Below are 18,515 nucleotides of genomic sequence, written 5' to 3'. Positions count from 1 at the left end.
CGCGGGAGAAGGAACGTAAGAGTAGCGCTCCGAACAAGCAGTAGTAAGGGGCGGGGCCTCGCCGTTTGCTTGCGGGGGGCGGGGCCGCCTGTGATTGGGCGGCGCGGCCGCTCGAAAGCACTTTGTTTTCTATGCTAATGAGGGCGGGGCAGAGGAGTGTGGATATTTACGTGGAGGCGGGAGCCACCGCCCTTCATTTTTTTTCTAATCCACATGGGTTTTTTTTCCCCTTCCTCCCCTCCTTGATGCCGCCGCCATCATCCTTGCCGCCGCGGTCTCCTCCCCCCTCCCTCCTGCTTCCCGCCCCTTCCGTGCTTTCTAAGAAGAGCGGGAGAAGGGGGTGGGGCAGGCGACGGTGGCGGCGGTTGGCTGCGGGTGAGTTTACGGGCTCTTGCCGACCTGTGGGTGCTTCGCGCCGGGGAAAAAAAAGACTGTGTGTGTGTAAGGGAGGGGGGGCGGCGGTTGGCCGGGCGCATGGCCGGCGAAGGGAGCTCCGTCCCTGCGCGCGCGCAAGCCGAACGGCGGCGGCGCCTCCCGCGCGACGAAGCAGTCGGCCGCGCGCACGGGGGCGGGCGGGGCCGGAATGAGGGAGATTTGAAAAGGCCGCGCGGCGGCCGCGGCAACCGCCGCCGCCGCCTCACTCGGGCCGGTAGGAGGCTGCCCAGGGCCCGAGGTAAGTCCGCCGCGCTATGGCGGGGAGCTTGGAGGCGGCCTCGGCTTCGACTACCCCCCTCAGAACAAAAGCAGTGGGCACATGGGGCACGGGGCGAACGAGCTTTCCCCTCCACGCGGGCGAAGGGAAGTGGGCCAGAGGGGGTGAGGTGCGGAGGGGGTGGCCCGTGAGGCCCAGCGGCGTTGAGAGTCGGCCGGGCCGGGGAAAGAGAAGCGGGAGGTCATCCGGCCCTCCGCGTGGGCTTTTGTTCTGGGAGGGGCGGGGGCGGTCTTCCTTCCCTGGGCCCGGCGGGCCAAGCGCCGGACCTTTTCGCCGTCCCGCGTCCCCAGCCCGCTCCCGGCCTTCGTTGCCGGACTGGGAACCACGCCGGGAGCCGGGGCTGAGAGAGTAAGTGCGAAGTCGCCGGCGGTTGCGGGGCCGCGGCGGCGGCGGCGCCATGTTGCCGAGGGGGGCGGGGCCGGGACATGGCGGCGGCTGCGCGTGCTGAGGCCGATTGTTCCTCACTAGGCCTCGGCCATGTGGGAGACGCCGCCGCTGCAGGTTGCCCGAGCGGGAGTCGGCGGACGGGGCAAAGGGCCTCCCCGACGAGCGAAGATGACCCGAGGAGAGAGGCGTGTGTTGGGACGCGGAAAGGAAGTACGAGCTCGGGCCTGGCCGGCGGGGGTGGAGGAAAGAGGCAGCGGGGTGAGGAAGCGAAGTGCGCTGCGCTGGTTGCCGTGCCTCTGACCTGCCGCCGCAGCGCCCCCTGGCGCCCATGCCGGTCCGGTCCGTCGCGCAGCACGTGCTGCTCCGGAGAAGCCGCGAGCCCGGCTCGGGGGGCGCCATTGTGTTTTCCCCGGCTGCTTCCCGCCAGCTCCAGCGGTCGCCTCCCGTTAGCCGGTCGTCGCTCGGGCCGCCTTTGCTCAAGTCCCCGTTGGTTGAAACGCCGCGAATAACTTACTTTCTTGTTTCTCTTGTCGTTAGGTGTGGCGCCTTCGAAGTTGAAAGGCGGAGGATGGGGGAGGAAGAAACCCCGGTTTTCCCTCCCTCCAGCGAGAGGCTTTTACAAAAGGTCGACTGGTTTATCATCTCCTACAGCGGCGGAGCAACTGGCAGTTGGATGTTTCGCCCTGCAAATTCAAGCCACGGAGTAAGTTTTCATTGCATCCTTTTGGAATTACTTGGGTGAAGAAAACTTGGGAGTTCTCCTTGGGAAACTGTCACTTGGAAGGCAGAGTCGGTACAAAAAGAAATAGAAAAGTAGTACATAAGGGGGCATCCCTTTCTTTCCCTGTTAGTCACTAGCCTTAACTTTTTAAGTATGAGTGCCTGAAACTGCTTTCATTTTTACTTGAAAGAATTAAGTGTTGCATTCATGAGTCAGACATTTTTTTTAATTGATGGGTTAATCTGAAATCTTTCCATATTCACTGGAAAGAATTGCTTATTTAGAAGCAAAAAGTGTTGATAAATGTTCAGTTATATGTGACACTATTGTTGAGAATAGAGTAAAATAACTTATCAAGACTGGTGGAAACTTAATGGCTTAGGCCTATAAACATTTATATTAATTTTACAATAATACAAGTTGCAGTATTAAGCACTAGTTTATAAATAGGTTTTGATAAAGAACGTATATTTATTTTGGTCTATAGCTTTGATCATATTTTTATGAAACAGTGGTTCAAAAAACCCTCATAGTTTGACCATGTAATAGTCAATAGATACCAAGTTCAATTATTCAAGCTTTGCTAGTTAGATCTATAAAACTTTTTGATACTTCTGCTGAAGATGTTAGATGTACCCGGATATTTTTTTTACAATGAGTGATGAATTTTATGTATTTGTTTGCTTATACTGAAAATTAATGGAAACTTTGATTTTCTTTTTGTCAGGTGAAAAAAATGTTTGAAATAAGAAGATCCTGGTCATGTTAGAATAATGTCAAAGTGCTTACAGTGCAGGTAGTGATTTATAGAACCTACTGCAGTGAAGGCACTTGTAGCATTATGCTGGCAAGCGCCTCAAAGCATTTGAGAATTTACTCCACAGTGGCTACGGCACTAACTGCTTTTTGTTCTAAGGTGCATCTAGTGCAGATAGTGAAATAGATTAGCATCTACTGCCCTAAGTGCTCCTTCTGGCATAAGAAGTTGTATTTTCTCCCAGTCACTTAACACAGAAAGTAAAATTTAATAGTGTCTTGCAGTCTTCTGTTAGTTTTGCATAGTTGCACTACAGGAAGAATGTAGTTGTGCAAATCTATGCAAAACTGATTGTGGCCTGTTATTATCTTCATGTCTACATTGTGAGTTAATTAGGCTATCCTCCACTGTACAAGTGATTCTAAATGGCTCCTGTAGCACTAAAGTGCTTATAGTGCAGGTAGTGTTTCATAATCTACTGCATTAAGAGCACTTAAAGTACTACTAGCTGAAGAACTTCATATCCTGTTTTTCCCTGTTTCTTCTTTTAATGGCTGTTAAACACTGTTCTCTGGTTAGTTTTGCAGGTTTGCATCCAGCTGTATGATACTCTGCTGTGCAAATCCATGCAAAACTGACTGTGGCAGTGAAAAGGCAAGAAAGTATACTAATTTGTACCCCTTTCTACACAGGTTGGGATCGGTTGCAATGCTGTATTAAATCTGTGGTATTGCACTTGTCCCGGCCTGTTGAGGTTGGTGGGGCAAGAATCTGCACACAACTTAAGGTCCCTTCTCAGTTAATTGTTTGGGAGCAGCAATTGCACTGGTGTAGTGATCAATGTAATTCTTTGCATCTAAAATAATTTTGATTAAATGGCACAATGATACTGTAAGTACTTTTTCTTCCACTGTTGGCAAAATGAGCTTTTAACATATAAAGCAACCCTGTATAACTTGAAGTATTTTCAATAAATCACAAGCTTTAATATTAATAAAAAGGTTGTGTTTTGTGATTTCCTGAAATTAAAGTAATATGTTACTTGCCCCCAAAAGTAGTTGAAGTAATCTACCCAGCTGTTTTTCTAGGTCCATCACAGCATTCTCACTCACATTATTTTTGTAACATTTAAACATTGTGAATAATGCCATCTCTTTAGGTCCTTTTAAAATAAAAGTGTAAGATAGAAATTGGTATCTCAGTATATTAGTACATAGTGTTATGATTCCTTATTCCATGATGCATGAAAATTAGAAATGGTACACTAGAAAAATTACTCAGAGGAAAATACTGAGGAAAAGTGATTTATTAAATTTAGTAGAAGGTCACACAATTCCATAAAGATGCTCAGTTATCTATAAAACAGAAAAAAGTACCTTCAGAACAGAAAACACTTGGGTTAACTTTTGAAACTGGGAAGAACATCCAGCCTGACCAAAGACCTGGGAGAAAAGCTGGGTTTTCAGAAACTGTAAATAGCAAGCCACGTGGATGTTGATGGGGTAGTGCAAGAGAAGATATACTCCTTATGGGTCCTGTCAGATTGTTGGAAGTACTTTGAGCCAATTATCCTAATATGAACAGACTTGGGAGTAATTTTAATTCCACAAAAGAAAGTGATGCCTGTTAAAAACATTTCCACCCTTCAAAATGATATGGAGAGAAATTCAAAATATCCCTTTCATGGAAGCCTTTTATTGATTACTGGTAATTATAAATGAAATTTGATAGGGGTTGGGTTAATAGTTCAGATTTAATGAAATATACTTTACTAAACATAGTTTAACTTTGAATCGTAACTTAAAGAGTTAACTTGTAGGTAAAGTCTGGTTCTTAAAGCAATTTGTATTACACATTGTCCTAAAATTCAATTCTGGAATAGTTTGCTTGGTTTTAGAATTTGGACAAATGCTAGATAGCAGAATGGAATTGATGCTAAACAGGGTTGGGTCTCATTAGTCCCTGGATTGGAGATAATTATGAAATTCCAAGGCTGGAAGTAGAATTGGAGTAAAAGTCAAATATACAGGGAATAGAGTGGAATTCTGGCTTGTCAAAAACTTCAATGAAGTTGATATAAGGGTATAAAAATGACAATATAAAAGTATTGGGAAATACAGCATTGTTTTGGCACTAATAAAAATAGATTCAGTTAAGTCATAGGCAATTAGACTTGCTTTGGATATGTATGATGCAATAATTAAATGGTCAATTGAAGTGACAGGTAATTTACCAGGGTATCAAAAGATTGCAAATCTACAAAGACAACTTAAAATTTCTTAGCAAGAACTACAGCTTTGTGATGAATGTCCAGAAGCTAATTTGCTCACAGGTCAAGATGTTTCCAAGAGAGATCCAATCCAAATATTTGTAATAATAGAAACCTGGCATAATTTGGTAATAGTGGATAAAAAAACTATGGATAATGATGTCACCTGGGTTGTACTACATGAATCGACTGAAGTCACTTTTTGGAAAATGGGATAGTATGGCAGCCACAATATAAAATACATTTTAAAAATTCTCCCAGGAGAACTTGAGAATTTTAGGGCATTAGAAGGTGAAACTCGAGGATTTGCAGAGAGGTTGGCCATGGGCTTGCTATTTTTGGGTGTAGTAAATCATAAGAATATTTGAACAAAATTCCACATTTACTGTCAGTTTTCTCCCATGAAGATGGGAGACAAGGTGAACCTAGTTATTTAGAACAGAGTTATTTTCTTTCAAGATCTTAATAGCTTTTTAAAGAAGTAAAACATTTCATAGGGATAATTATGTAGACATGTGGTTCCAATGAGATAGAGAGCACCTGCAATTTAAAGTACACTAGAAAAAGTTTTAACGGTAGGAAAAAGACAATTGGACAGACAAGATATTTTTGAGCAAGGCTGATGATTCTCTAATAGAGATGTCATTAGGTTACTGCACCTATAGATTATTTCAAGTGAGTAGCCAATGGACAGCAAAAAATATTGAGATAGGTAATTGGGTATATTAACAGGCCATTTGAGACCAAATTAGTGTAAACTGGGAGAGTGAATGGTTGATTTGTAATTGATTACTGGGTTCAGATACATAGAATACATAGCACATAGAATAATAAGGTTGGAAGAGACCTTGGCGGTCTTATATTCCAGCCCTTTGCTTGAATAGACCCCATATAATTCCGGAAAATGGCTGTCCAGTCTCCTTGAAAGTCTCCAGTGATGAAGCACACACAATTTCCAGAGGTAAGATGTTCCACTAATTGTTCTCACTGTCGGGGAAAATTTTCCTTAGTTCTAGGTTGGATCTCTTCCACCAATTGCTTCTTGTTTTCTACTCAGGTGCTTTGCTCTTGTGGCAGCCCCTCAAGTACTGAAACACTATCGTATCTTCCCTAGTCCTCCTCTTCATTAGAGTAAACGGATCTAGTTCTGTTCATCCTACAGTTTAGCCTCCATCCACCTAATTTTTGTTGCTCTTTTCTGCACTCCTAGGGTCCCAATATTTTTGTATAGTGACCAGAACTGGATGGAGTATTCTAAGTGTGTGCCCATAGTACAGTATAAAGAAGCACTATCATTTCACGTGATTTTGAAACTATGTCTTGATGCAACGTGCATTTTTGGCAACTCAATGAAATTTCATTGGCCAACCAGGGAATCACTTTCTCACTTAGCCCTCAGTAACTGCCAATATACATTGCATAGCTCACTAGTCTTTCTACCCTTGATCCTCTCATGACTTAGATCTAGATCCCAGCCTTTTCTCACCTACCACCACAACCACCATCTGCAGTTATCTTCACTTCTTAGAACAATTGTATTTCTGCTCATACCCAAATAAAAACCCCTGCATCTTGTGTTTGTGTGTTTTGTCAATATAGAAGTTAGCACATCTGTACTACGTTATTTAAGAAAAAATCATCAAGGTCATTTTTAATTGAAATAAATTTCCATAGTAATGGAAACAATAGTTAAGCATGCTTTGAAACTGGTCTACAGACTGTTCAATAAAGCACTTGGCCAATTAATTTGTTAATTAGCTCTAGCAAGCACTGAGCAGGGGCTACCCTCCTATTTTTGTAGCAAAAATAAATTAAGCAGGTTTTTTCAAGTTCCATTTTCCTCAGTAATGGCACAAGTTGTTCTGATAATACATGAATTTTATTCTGACAGAATGAGCATTTTTCAAGTTTGAAACAATTAGCATACTATTGCATGCACATATCAAGTGTAATATTTAATGTAATAGTTTAAAACAAACATTAATGGACAGATTAATGTAAAGGAACTTTTAAAACTATTTGCTCATTTTAGGAATGATGCTGAAACAAATATCACCAGCTTTGACAATAGCCAAAGTACCAGCAGAATGTTTATTTTTAAAGCAAAATTTCTTCTATCTGCTTAAATAAGGTATCCTAGATAGAAAATATCAAATAATCAGAATTAATCTTGGACATTTACTGAACAGCCCTTTGCTCACTGCGAAGCAGTCTTTCTTTGTTTTTGGCCTACAACATCTTCTTTGTAAAGTATGTAACAAATGTGAATATTAATGCCTAGGATTTTCCACTTACATACGGTTAAGGCAGGAATCCTCGTGGTTAATTCTGTCTCATACTTGGACTGAGTTCCAATGAAGTCTGAGACATTCAGCTCCAGTAGTAATGTTTTTGCACTTACCATAGAAAAGGACTTTGGTTCCAATGACCAGCATATTACTTCCAAAGTAATTAAAAGCTACTGTTTTCTATATTTGCTTATTCTAAGTTTCTTATATTCAGTGGTACTGTTTATCCCCCAAAATAAGACCTGGTCTTATTTTCTTTTGGGTTTGAAAATAAATCAAGTGCTCATTTTCAGAGTGGTCTTATTTTTTTTTAAATGCAGGAGTCGGCGAGCATGGGGGCCAACAGGAATGGGAGTGCAGCTGCCGCTGGCCCTGTCCTCTCCGTCCCACTGTCTGCTTGTCGGGCAGCAACGGTCCAAGCTCTTGGCATGTCCTGGCCTCCACCTGCCCTGCCTGCTGGCCCAACTGCTGCTGGGACACTTCTCAGCCACACAGGCGCCATGGTGGCCGCCAAATTGCTGCCCATGCTGCTGCTAGCCTCGTGGGGGCTCTTTGCCCCCCTGGCAGGACAGGTGGAGCCTGGGACGTGCTGAGAGCTTGGCCCCAATCGAGGCCATGGGCAAGCAGATAGTGGGATGAAGATGGCGGGGCCGGTGGTACCTGCTCAAACACTTTTCTCCCAGAGGGAGATGAAGCTTCATTTGCTTGCAAAGGGGAAGCTTTGAAATACAGCTAACTGCTCCATTTCAAATGGTTCCCTTTGCAAGCACACAAAGCTTTGAGTCTCCATCATTTGTCCATTTGGGTGAAGTGTTCGGCCTCCTATGGGGTGTTTGGAAATGGAGCGATTTGCTCCATTCCAAACACCCCACACCCACATTCCACTTTGTATGCTTGCAAAAGGACGGCTTGAAATGGAGTGATTAGCTTAGTTTCAAAGCATTGCCTTTGCAAGCAGACAAAGCTTTGTCTCTCTCTGGGTGAAAAGTGTGCAGCAGAGCCAGGAGGAGGCAGAGGTAATCCCAACTGTCCCACTGTCTTTTGGCTTGCCTATGGCTGCGCTGAACAAGCACCCACACAGGACGTCAGGATCATCTGCCTTCCCCATCCCCCATGCCTCTGCCTGCTGCCAGTGCAACCGTGCAAGTCCCATGTGAGTCAGGCAGCTGCGCAGCACTTCCAGATCACCTTTCTTCCCCACCCACCCACCCCGCCTCTGCCTGCACACTCGGACTTAGCGGTATTTGCACTGTGCCAAGGGGCCAGTGGGCTGTGACTGCTGCCAGCCCCCATTGGCCTCAGCATGCTTGCTGCCTCTCATGCTGGCCACGCTCATCTCCCAAGGCTTATTTTCTGCCTAGGGCTTATATTAGGCCCACCCAAAGAAATCTGTGTAGGGTTTGTTTTGGGATGGATCTTATTTTTGGGGAAGCACAGTAGTATGACAAATTATTCTTTTTCATTTAAAAATCCTAAAACGGTAAGTGCCAGATCACCATCTGGTGTGGTACAGATCAGTTAATCTGAGTAATACTAAGGATGATTCTGGAGCAAATCAAAGTAATTTATAACACCTTGGAAACTATACAGTAATTACAGATAGAAGCATCAAATTTAATGGCTGATCTCAGAAGCTAAATAGAGTTTGATTAAACCTTGGATAATGGGCTGCTTTAAATTTTGAGGGCTATAAATGAGAAGTCATGCTTGATTTGAAGGAGACTTTAATCACGACTGTAAAACAGTGAAGAAAACTCCATCTAATCACTAGAAACTGAGCTCACCCAGATTGTTTCTGTCTTGTAGTGGAAGCCAGCATAGGCTTGTTGAAAAAGGTTTCCCTTGCAATTAAGTGCAAACTACACTTCAAAAATGTGGCTATTAATGTGATGATTAAATAGAAAGATTGGAGAAATAGATTGCTGAAAAAGGGTCATTTATTTATAGAAGATGTGATTGATTGATTGATTGATTGATTGATTGATGATTGGTTTAAATCTTGATTTAAAGATTCCCAGGAATCTTAACTGTGTGCAATAGGAATCAAAGAAGCAATGGGAATGGTCCTATGGAAGCAGATGAAAGGTTAGACTGACCTAGTAATAAGAACAATTCAGCAGGGTACCTAACATTTTATCATTTAGGATATGTTTTCTTCATTGCAGTGTTTTGTAGTGGAAGTTAAACATACATTTGTTGAGATCCTTTAAAATAGACTAAGCAGATGATTGACTTGACCTGAATGGTCCCTTTCAGTTAATCATTCTGCCATGCAAAAGAATAGAGATTTTATTTCACAATTTTGACATACAGCTCCAAACTGTATTTTTTAAATTTATAATCCAATACATGGTATTTCTGAAATTAATAATGTATTTGGCATGCTCAGCTCAGGACGTTAATTTTTAAAAATCCCAAAGTAAAGTTTGACAATGAATATATTCCATTATTAAACATGAATGCATTTATCAATCAAAATAAAGGATTAGCAAATAACTTTCTCCAATTCTAGAATTACTCTGTACTATACTCAAGCTTTGAAATAGAAAATACTTTATTTAAAAAAATACCTTATATCCATAATGCAATGAAACTGCTTTATAATATTAGTTTACCAACAAAGTAATTTCATCTGTGGCAGTTCTCATTATGTTAGAAATTAGTTTTCCTCTGTTTTGTTCCAGGAGCTCTTTAAAACTAACATATTAAGTATTAAAGTATCCACTTTCTGTCCTTAATTCATTTTATTTGGTTAATATTCTGCCTTGATTATGACATTTTCAATCTGATTTGGATTGGTATGATTGAAATGTTAAAAAGGCTAATACTTATACTCAAGTCCAGAATGAGTCTACTCAAGATTTTGATCCTTTAAGAATGAAGAATACCTGGGGCAGAGGATATGCCTTCTCTGTGGTTGTTGTAACATTGTGAAACATGCTTCTACCCTCTCTGAGCACAGAAGCCCAAACATTTCTAACAGGTCTTAACATGCTTTGATATCTTGGTACTAATGACTGGATGATGATGATAAATATACAAAACCTGATAGGCGTTAAAAAGATTTCTATCTACTTCGAAGAATATTACATTGCCTGATGTACACAGTCTATTCTGCCACAATATTTGCTAATAGGTGTAACAAAATGCACTCCGAGTCACAGATTAGAGATGGACAGCTATACAAATTGAATGAATAAATACATCACATGCTCTGTGTAATATTATAATTTATGAAATATATATTTCTATACATCCCTGTATAGAAATATATAGATGAAACTTGTACATCTTAAAATACTGCATGTATACTCTATTTAAAATGTTCATGCTCTGGTCAATGAAGGGTTACAAAAGGACATTTTTTTTAAAGAATACAAAGGCATTTATTTAATTGTATTGGCCATCAAACTGGAATTTTGGCCGCGTACAAAACTAGGGAAAATATCAGAACAGCTAAAACCACTGAATTTCAAAAGAGAGCTCAGACTAAAATAATCTAAAGAATAACAAAAATAACACAAAAAGATAACTGAGCAAATAAACATCAATCCTAGGCCTGGAACCAAAGCCAGATTTTCAAAGCTTTCTGAAACCCCATTAGAGGATATGATGGTGTTTAAGAAGTCTTTCCGATAGTCAGACTTTATAGGTAATAACCAGAATCTTGAACTGCATTCAGCAGTCATCTGGCAGTCAATGTAGCTTGCACAGTACTAGATGTTCTGGACAGTGTCAGGGTGCAAAATGCCCCACATTAACATCTTGCATTACATTAATAAGAGTTACCTATACACAGCTTGAAGCCAATCTGTCATCCCTCAAGAGTATTTGGTACTCGAGGGTTATTAAAGGAAAGACCTATTACTACAATATGCAATAGGGCTTCTAATGAATAGAAATAATTGATAAAATTGCAAGCAATAAGTGGTACTTCATCTACAGTATGAAGTGTTTTTAATTGCATTTTTACAGTGTCAATGACACATTGAAAATAAGTTTTTTTTAAAAAAGTAAAAAAATAACATTGAATGAAGAAAACTACACATCTAATAAATCTGATTGATATTATGATCTGAAAACCTTCATAATTATGATAAATACATTCGAACCAAACTTCATTTTTTTTAAAGTCCAAACCACAAACTTGAATGAATTTTAAAATGAATGGGAAACCATTGTACTTTGTTCAACATAGATGACAATCTGTAAAAATGCTTGTTGGCAACAACCTGGGTGCTGCAGTTTCCATTACTTTCCCTTTGATTTCAAATTGCAGAGCTATAAAGTTGATCTTGGTCATGGTCGACAAAACAGTTTTTAATGAAACAAATGCCAATTAAAGACCTTGATAAAAACTGGGCATTCATTAGAATTTCAATTAACAGATCCGCACTTTATATGGGTTAACACTAAGCATGTTTCCTTTTATTTTTTAATAGCAATAGCAATAGCAGTTAGACTTATATACCGCTTCATAGGGCTTTCAGCCCTCTCTAAGCGGTTTACAGAGTCAGCATATCGCCCCCACAATCTGGGTCCTCATTTCACCCACCTCGGAAGGATGGAAGGCTGAGTCAACCTTGAGCCGGTGAGATTTGAACCGCTGAACTGCAGGTAACAGTCAGCTGAAGTGGCCTGCAGTACTGCACCCTAACCACTGCACCACCTCGGCTCTTAACACTTAGTATTTAACACTTTAGGGATTTAGGACAATTTAAAAAAAACAGCATATCTAGTGCTGGGTAGTAATAACTATTATGCCTGGATCTGCTTTGAATATCAAAAAGTCTTCTGGAGTATTTTGCATTGGGTACATATACACATACCCAATGCAAAATACCTGGAAGACTTTTGGATACCAAGTAGTTACCCTGTTTCCCCAAAAATAAGACCTCCCCGGATAATAAGCCTAATTTGGCTTTTGGGCGCATGCTCTAAAATAAGCCCTCCCTGAAAATATTGCAACACAGCAGCAGCCATGAGGTGACCATGCTTGCCGCCTCCTGTACCTCAAAAATAATAAGACTTCCCTGAAAATAAGGCCAAGTGCTTATTTCAGGGGTCAAAAGAAAATAAGACCCCGTCTTATTTTCGTGGAAACATGGTACTGATATATATGTAGTCAGGTTGGACAATCTTCAGCAATTAGAATACAATAAATGCCTTCCAAGTCTACTATTAAAAATGGTTTGAATTCATACATCAATTGTTGGAATTGCATAAACCCATAAGGCTTATTTTTTTAGGTTACTAACATGATTCCAAAAACATATTACTTGTATAACCTGCTTATTGAAATGAGGATTTAATCTCTAGATATTTAATAATATAGTAATAAAGACAGCTAATTCAGGACTTTGTCACCATTTTTTTCTTTTTAGATATTGTTAGCAACTTCTGAGGGAATTTGGGTCTATAAAACATTGTATTTTAGTTGAGAAGTACTGTAAACAGGCTTAAAGAAAGTTGGCATTATTTAAAATATGGATGCTATTATCATTTTCTGTATGTCAATAGAACAACAACCCTGGCCTCAGACATCTTTTAACAAAAGCACAAAAATGAAGTTTCTAGAAGTAAAAAAAAAATATCCCCGAACAGCATACAAAGTATTACTTATGGTTGCAAAATGGCTAGGATGAGAATTAAAGTACAATCACAATTTACAATCACAACTCTGACCAGAATTTCCATCACTGAACAATGCAGTTGTAAACTCATGTGACTGCATTGCTTAGCAATGGTAATTCTGGCAGCCCCCATTGTCGTTAATCAAGAATCACAATACTTACTCCAGGCCAATCAATTCTGGTCTTAATCTCTCTCACCCATGAACCATGGTAAGACTGCCTAGTCTTTAACTCTGTCCTCCATCTTATTTCCCCATTCCCCTGGAGAAGGTTAACACTTGAGCTGTAAAAAGAATATCATTTTGGGGCCAGTTTCTAACTAATAAAAATGAATGTATGCTGATCAAAAGTATTAATATTCCAGACATGTTTTAAAAAGTGGAGCTAAGTAGTTACTGATTTATTTTCAGTTGACAGAAAAGTGGTATACCAATCTCATAAAAACTATCTTTAAAAAATCAAAAAAGAATAGCAGGCATTATACAAGTATATGTCTTTCATTGAACTACAGATTTCCCTTTATGTGAATTCATTTTATGCAAATTTGCTATTATGCAATTGGTCCTTTTAATCCAAGAATGTACGTAATCTGAAAAGAAAAAGCATCACAATTGTGCAGTTTGAATCAGCATAATAAATGTATCTAAAACCATATCAAGACTTTTCCCAACCAAAATATCTTTAACATTTACTTGTCAAACCCACTTTCTGCCCTCACTTATGCATTTACCACCATCCTGTACAGTTGTTCTAGTGGTGTCTCATCTCTTCATACCTGCAAAAACTACTACTGTTATGGGGTCAAAACAGCCATCAACATCTTGTTCCTTAAAGTGAGCATGAAAATGACTTCTCTAACACTAGAAACAAAGTTGGACATATATGTTGCGCCAAAACTGGTGAAGGGCTCTCAGCCCAAGGATAAGCTTTTAACCTGGAAAAAATTACTGTGATTCATATAATAAAGAATACTAATGAAAAATAGAATGCTATGATAAGTATGTGCATTATAAATCTAAGTTCAGAAAACATGGAGAAGATGCTTTTATTGTACATAGACAAGGGGAAAACATGTTTGAGTAATGTAATACTTAAAAATAAAGCACTAAAAGTTATGAACACATTTGTCAATATTACAATATTTGACCCATATTCCACAACCCTCCATTTTCCGCTGGTAACTGTCTTGCTTTATGAGTAATAGAATAACAGAGTTGAAGGGACCTTGGAGTCTCTCAAGCAGAAGACATTACCATTGGCTGTCCAGTGTCTTCTTTAAAAATCTCCAGCAATGGAATGTCCACAACTTCTGGAGGCAAGCCATTCCATTGTTTTCATTGTCAAGAAATTTCTCCTTAGTTCTAGATTGGTTCTCTTCTGGATTAGTTTCCATTCATTACTTTTTGTCCTGCCTTTTGGTGCTTTGGACAATAACCTCTTCTTTGTGGAACCCCCTCAAATACTGGAACACTATTATTGTGTCACCCCAGTCCTTCTTTTCACTAGACTAACATACCCCGATTCCTGTAACCATTCTTTATATGCTTTAGGCCCAGCCCCCTAATCATCTTTGTTGCTCTGCACTGCACTCTTTCTAGTCTCCACATCTTCTTTTAATCAGTATGATGACAAAAACTGAATGTAATATTCCAAGTGTGGTTTTACCAATGAATTTTAATGTTACATTAACACTTCACATGATCTTGATTTTATTCTGCATGGGGGGGGGGGGTTGGCAGCTGCACTACACTGCTGGCTCATATTTAAGTGATTGTACATTTGGATTCCTAGATCCCTCTCAAGTTACTGCTATTGAACTAGATACCTCTTCTATACCTGTGTATTTCATTTTTCTTCCTAAGTGTAATCTTTCTTACCATTGAATTTCATTTTGTTAGATAGGGCCCAGAATTCTTGTCTGTTGAGATCCTTCTATATCTTAAGCCTATCTTCTGGGGTGTTGACTGCTCCCACCAGCCTGGTTTCATCTATCACCTCATCTTTTATTAAGATGCTTTGCCCAATACAGAACATTGTGATATCTCACTGCATACTTCCCTCTATGTAGAAGTAGTTCTATTAAAGACTACAGTTGAGTGTAGTTTGTCAGCCAGTTACAAATCCATCTGGTGATGATGCTGTCTATTCCTCATTTTTCTATCTTTCTAAGAAGTAGGTTGTGATCTTCTTTATTGAATGTCTTACTGAAGTCCAAGTATATTATGTCCACAGCATTTTGCTACTCCACCAATTTAGTCACTTTATCAAAGAATGAAATAAGATTCGTTTGGTATGATCTGATTTTGGCAAACCCATGTTAGCTTCTTTTTCTAACTTTGCTTGTTTCTAGGTGTTTGTAATCTGTTGCTTGGTTATCTTTTCCAGGATCTTCCCAGGTATTGTTGTCAAGTTGATTGATCTACAGTTTCCAGGATCCATTTTTCTCCTTTTTTGAAGATGGGAACCATGTCAGCTCTTTTCCAGTTCTTTGGTAGTTCCTGGGTGCTCCAGGATATTTGAAAGATATGATTCAGTGATTTCAAAATCACATCCACCACTCCTTCAGAAAAGTCTTTTTTTGGGGGGGGGGGAATGAACCTTGCATAATGTAAGGGACTAGACTAAGTGTTTTTTTAAAGATCAGTCAAGGTCTTTTACATAAGATCAATCAAAGGTAATACTTCCAATAAAATAAAATCCAATCATCAGCAGGAATATTTGTATGGTTTTTAGGACACAAATGCCATTATTTACATGCATTTTCTTAAACCTGGCATCACTACCACTCATATCACTACATTGCAGCATTCAGAATTTTGAAATAAGTAGAGGTTATAGAACAAGATGAAAACTTGTTGCAACATGACATTATACCTCACATTCACAGGTAATTATGAAGTTGGACTTCTTTCATTCACTGAACAGTCTAGACCAGTGTTTCCCAATCTTGGCAGCTTTAAGATGTGTGGACTTTGACTCCTAGAATTTCTCAGCCACCTAGTAATTGTGAACATATTACTCAGGAATAAAAGTTCAGCTGGATGAATCCAGAATAACTGGAAACAGTTGTGCATTTCCAGTCCTATACTTCTACAATATATGGGACTCATCCAAGGGTTTCTTACCAATTGTGGCTGGTCCAAGTAATACCTTTCAAAAGGTATATTCCCCTGAAGAAATATGGACATAATACCATCAATTAAAAACTATTATACATTTTGTATCTCAAGCATGATAGTCATCTTGGAATCTCTCCAATTGGATGGGCATCTTGTGTAGCACAACACATTGTAAGCACTCTTTGTTGAATGTTCAGTACAGAGCAAAATAACCAGTTAGGGTATATTTGGTATAATCACCACTTTTCACCTGTTGAGTTTTGCTACATTGTTTGAGGGCTTCCTTTCCCTATTTTAATATCATTACAATTAATCTCTTTAAGAGATGTTAGCATAGTATAGACAGATTGGGATTAAAGTTGATACTATATGGTACAAAGCTATTACAGAATCTAGTTTTTCTGCTTTGGATATTACAAAACCTCCTCCTAAATTAGAAGGTGACCCAAAAAAACTGGTCATGAAGAGGATGTGTAGCATCCCAGACAATACTATGAACCCTAGTCAGGCATTTCTTATATGCTATGTAACCACTGGGACCATCACTGCCAGTTTATGCCATAATCAATTAAATTTTGGTCTTCCGTTTTTACATTTTTTTCTGAATCTTCCATTCTGTATTCCTGTATATTTTCTATGTCATTAATTTCCTTTGATCAACTAATCATGTCTGGGTCTGGATACATTCCTTTCCACATTTCAAACATTTGTTTTAAGTAGCCCTGCTTTGTTAATTCAAATTTAAATAGCAGGGCATAAAGGTGTAGTTTTGAAACACAGTATATTTTTGCCTTATTTGTGGAGGCTGTTCTTCCTGTAAACCTACAAGACTAGACCCTGGTTGTCCAGCCGTAAGTCCTGACTCCTGTTGCCCATTTGTCAACAGAAGTCCAGCTCTAACATTTGACATGGTCCCTGTTGACCTGGCAATGACCAATCCAGTGTAGGAATCTTTTTCCTTACTATAGGAAATAGGTTGATAGATGCACTTAATTTGGCTCTTCTGCTGAGAGCTGTTTGGCTTGGGTTAATCTTCTGGTAGAATATATTGCCACCATAGGATACAGAGTATCTAAGCCCCTCCCCCATGATGAGGTATCCATGAATTATTGCCTTGCAAGACCCTCACAGCATTATTAAATTTACATGCTGGTGAACTCTCTATATAAGGGCATCAACATTTGCATTCACTTCATCAAAGAACACTCTTGATTGCTAACTATATTCAGTCAGAAGATACTGGGGTAATTTCATGAACTCGATCTTCACACTGTAACTGACAAATATCCACCGTACAAGTCACTTGAGATACTATTTTAAACTGCCCAAGACGCCGCGGTTTATGTTGCTGGATGTTAATACAGCCTCCCTCCAGAATGCGCCTTAAACGGTGCTTTCCTGCAGCGCCGAACATTTGCTCTTCCTCATCCCCAAACGCCTTTTCAAAGTAACTGTTTGAATCTCCTTGTACAACCTACTTGATATTAGGGCTGATTATCTTTGACTAATGAAAACTCTAATGGTCCTAATGAATTGCAGAGGCTAGGGAACCTCCAACGGCGTAATGACCTCAACCACCCATCTCCAGTAATCAAGGTGGAGCTTCTCCGCGCTGGTTTCGCCTCCTTCCCCGCCACGCTGCATTGCTGGCTCTTGCAGAAAACGGGGAAGAGGCGCCGTAGAGAAGCGCTGGAAGGGGCGACTTCCAAACACGGTGAAATCACTCTTGGAGGCGAGACTGATCGCGCCATAAAATCGCTGCCGGTCCTTGCAACCAGCGTTCTCTGGAGGAGCTAAGGTGGTTTCACCTGATCCCAGGAAGTAAAGTGCCGAGGGCCGAGGCTGGTTTTTGCTGGCTTCCATCTGTAGGGATCCCCTCCAGGCAGGCGAGGCAAGGCTGATTCGGAGGGTTTGGAACGGACGTCGCAAAATGGAGCTGGCACGAAACCCCTTTTGAGCAATTCCACCCCGCGAGCGCAAAAGGAAAGTTCTGCAAGTTTTTCCAAGCGGTGTGATTCAGGACTCCGCTGCGAAGGGGAGGGAAAGACGGGAGGGAGGGAGACAGGAAAGATTTCGTAAAGGCGGATTGAAACCGCAGTGTCTCCCCGAAGTTTTCCTTCAATGGCGTTTGTTGCAAACGCCAAAGTTTATTTTTAAATTGTTCTGAGTAACTCCTGGCTTCGGGGCTGGATCTGCCTTTTGATATGATTCTACAGCACGCGAATCTCTCCCCCCTCCCTTTAGACGCCGGTGCGCAGAGATTCATCTCTCTTCGCATCTTTTGCCTCTCCAAAGCCGCGATCAGAGGCAAAAATCGGAAGCCGTAGAAAACAGCTCTGATTGATAGTGGTTGTTTTTCCCTCAACCCCCCCCCTTTCCTCCGGCAGCTTAAGAGCTGCGCAGGGCTGTCTCCTCTAATTTATATTGATTCTGCTTTCTTTTTCTGACCTCCCTCCCCAACGTCCCCCGCCCGACGGTCCTTCGAGAGAGAGCGCGGGTTCCAGCCGGCGCAAACTCGAACGAGGCGCACGTGGTTTCCAGCCCAACGCGTCGAGACCAATACTGCCCTTCTGCAGCTTCCTAAACCAAGCTTTGAGGTTGGGCGAACGCCGTGGGGGAAACCCAAACC

At 40.8% G+C, this 18,515-nt stretch overlaps 1 long non-coding RNA gene across 1 annotated transcript; it reads left to right on the top strand.

Annotated features, from left to right (window-relative positions):
* Positions 1 to 589: 589 nt before the first annotated feature.
* On the top strand, positions 590 to 3,491 carry LOC116515050. Its single transcript, XR_004256185.1, has 3 exons — positions 590 to 673; positions 1,637 to 1,802; positions 3,157 to 3,491. It is a non-coding gene; the product is annotated as an uncharacterized LOC116515050 (long non-coding RNA).
* Positions 3,492 to 18,515: the final 15,024 nt, after the last annotated feature.

This window comes from Thamnophis elegans, chromosome 11 (genome assembly GCF_009769535.1).
Source record: "Thamnophis elegans isolate rThaEle1 chromosome 11, rThaEle1.pri, whole genome shotgun sequence".
In the NCBI taxonomy this organism is placed as follows: domain Eukaryota; kingdom Metazoa; phylum Chordata; class Lepidosauria; order Squamata; family Colubridae; genus Thamnophis; species Thamnophis elegans.
This window is presented reverse-complemented; position numbering and strand designations above follow the sequence as displayed.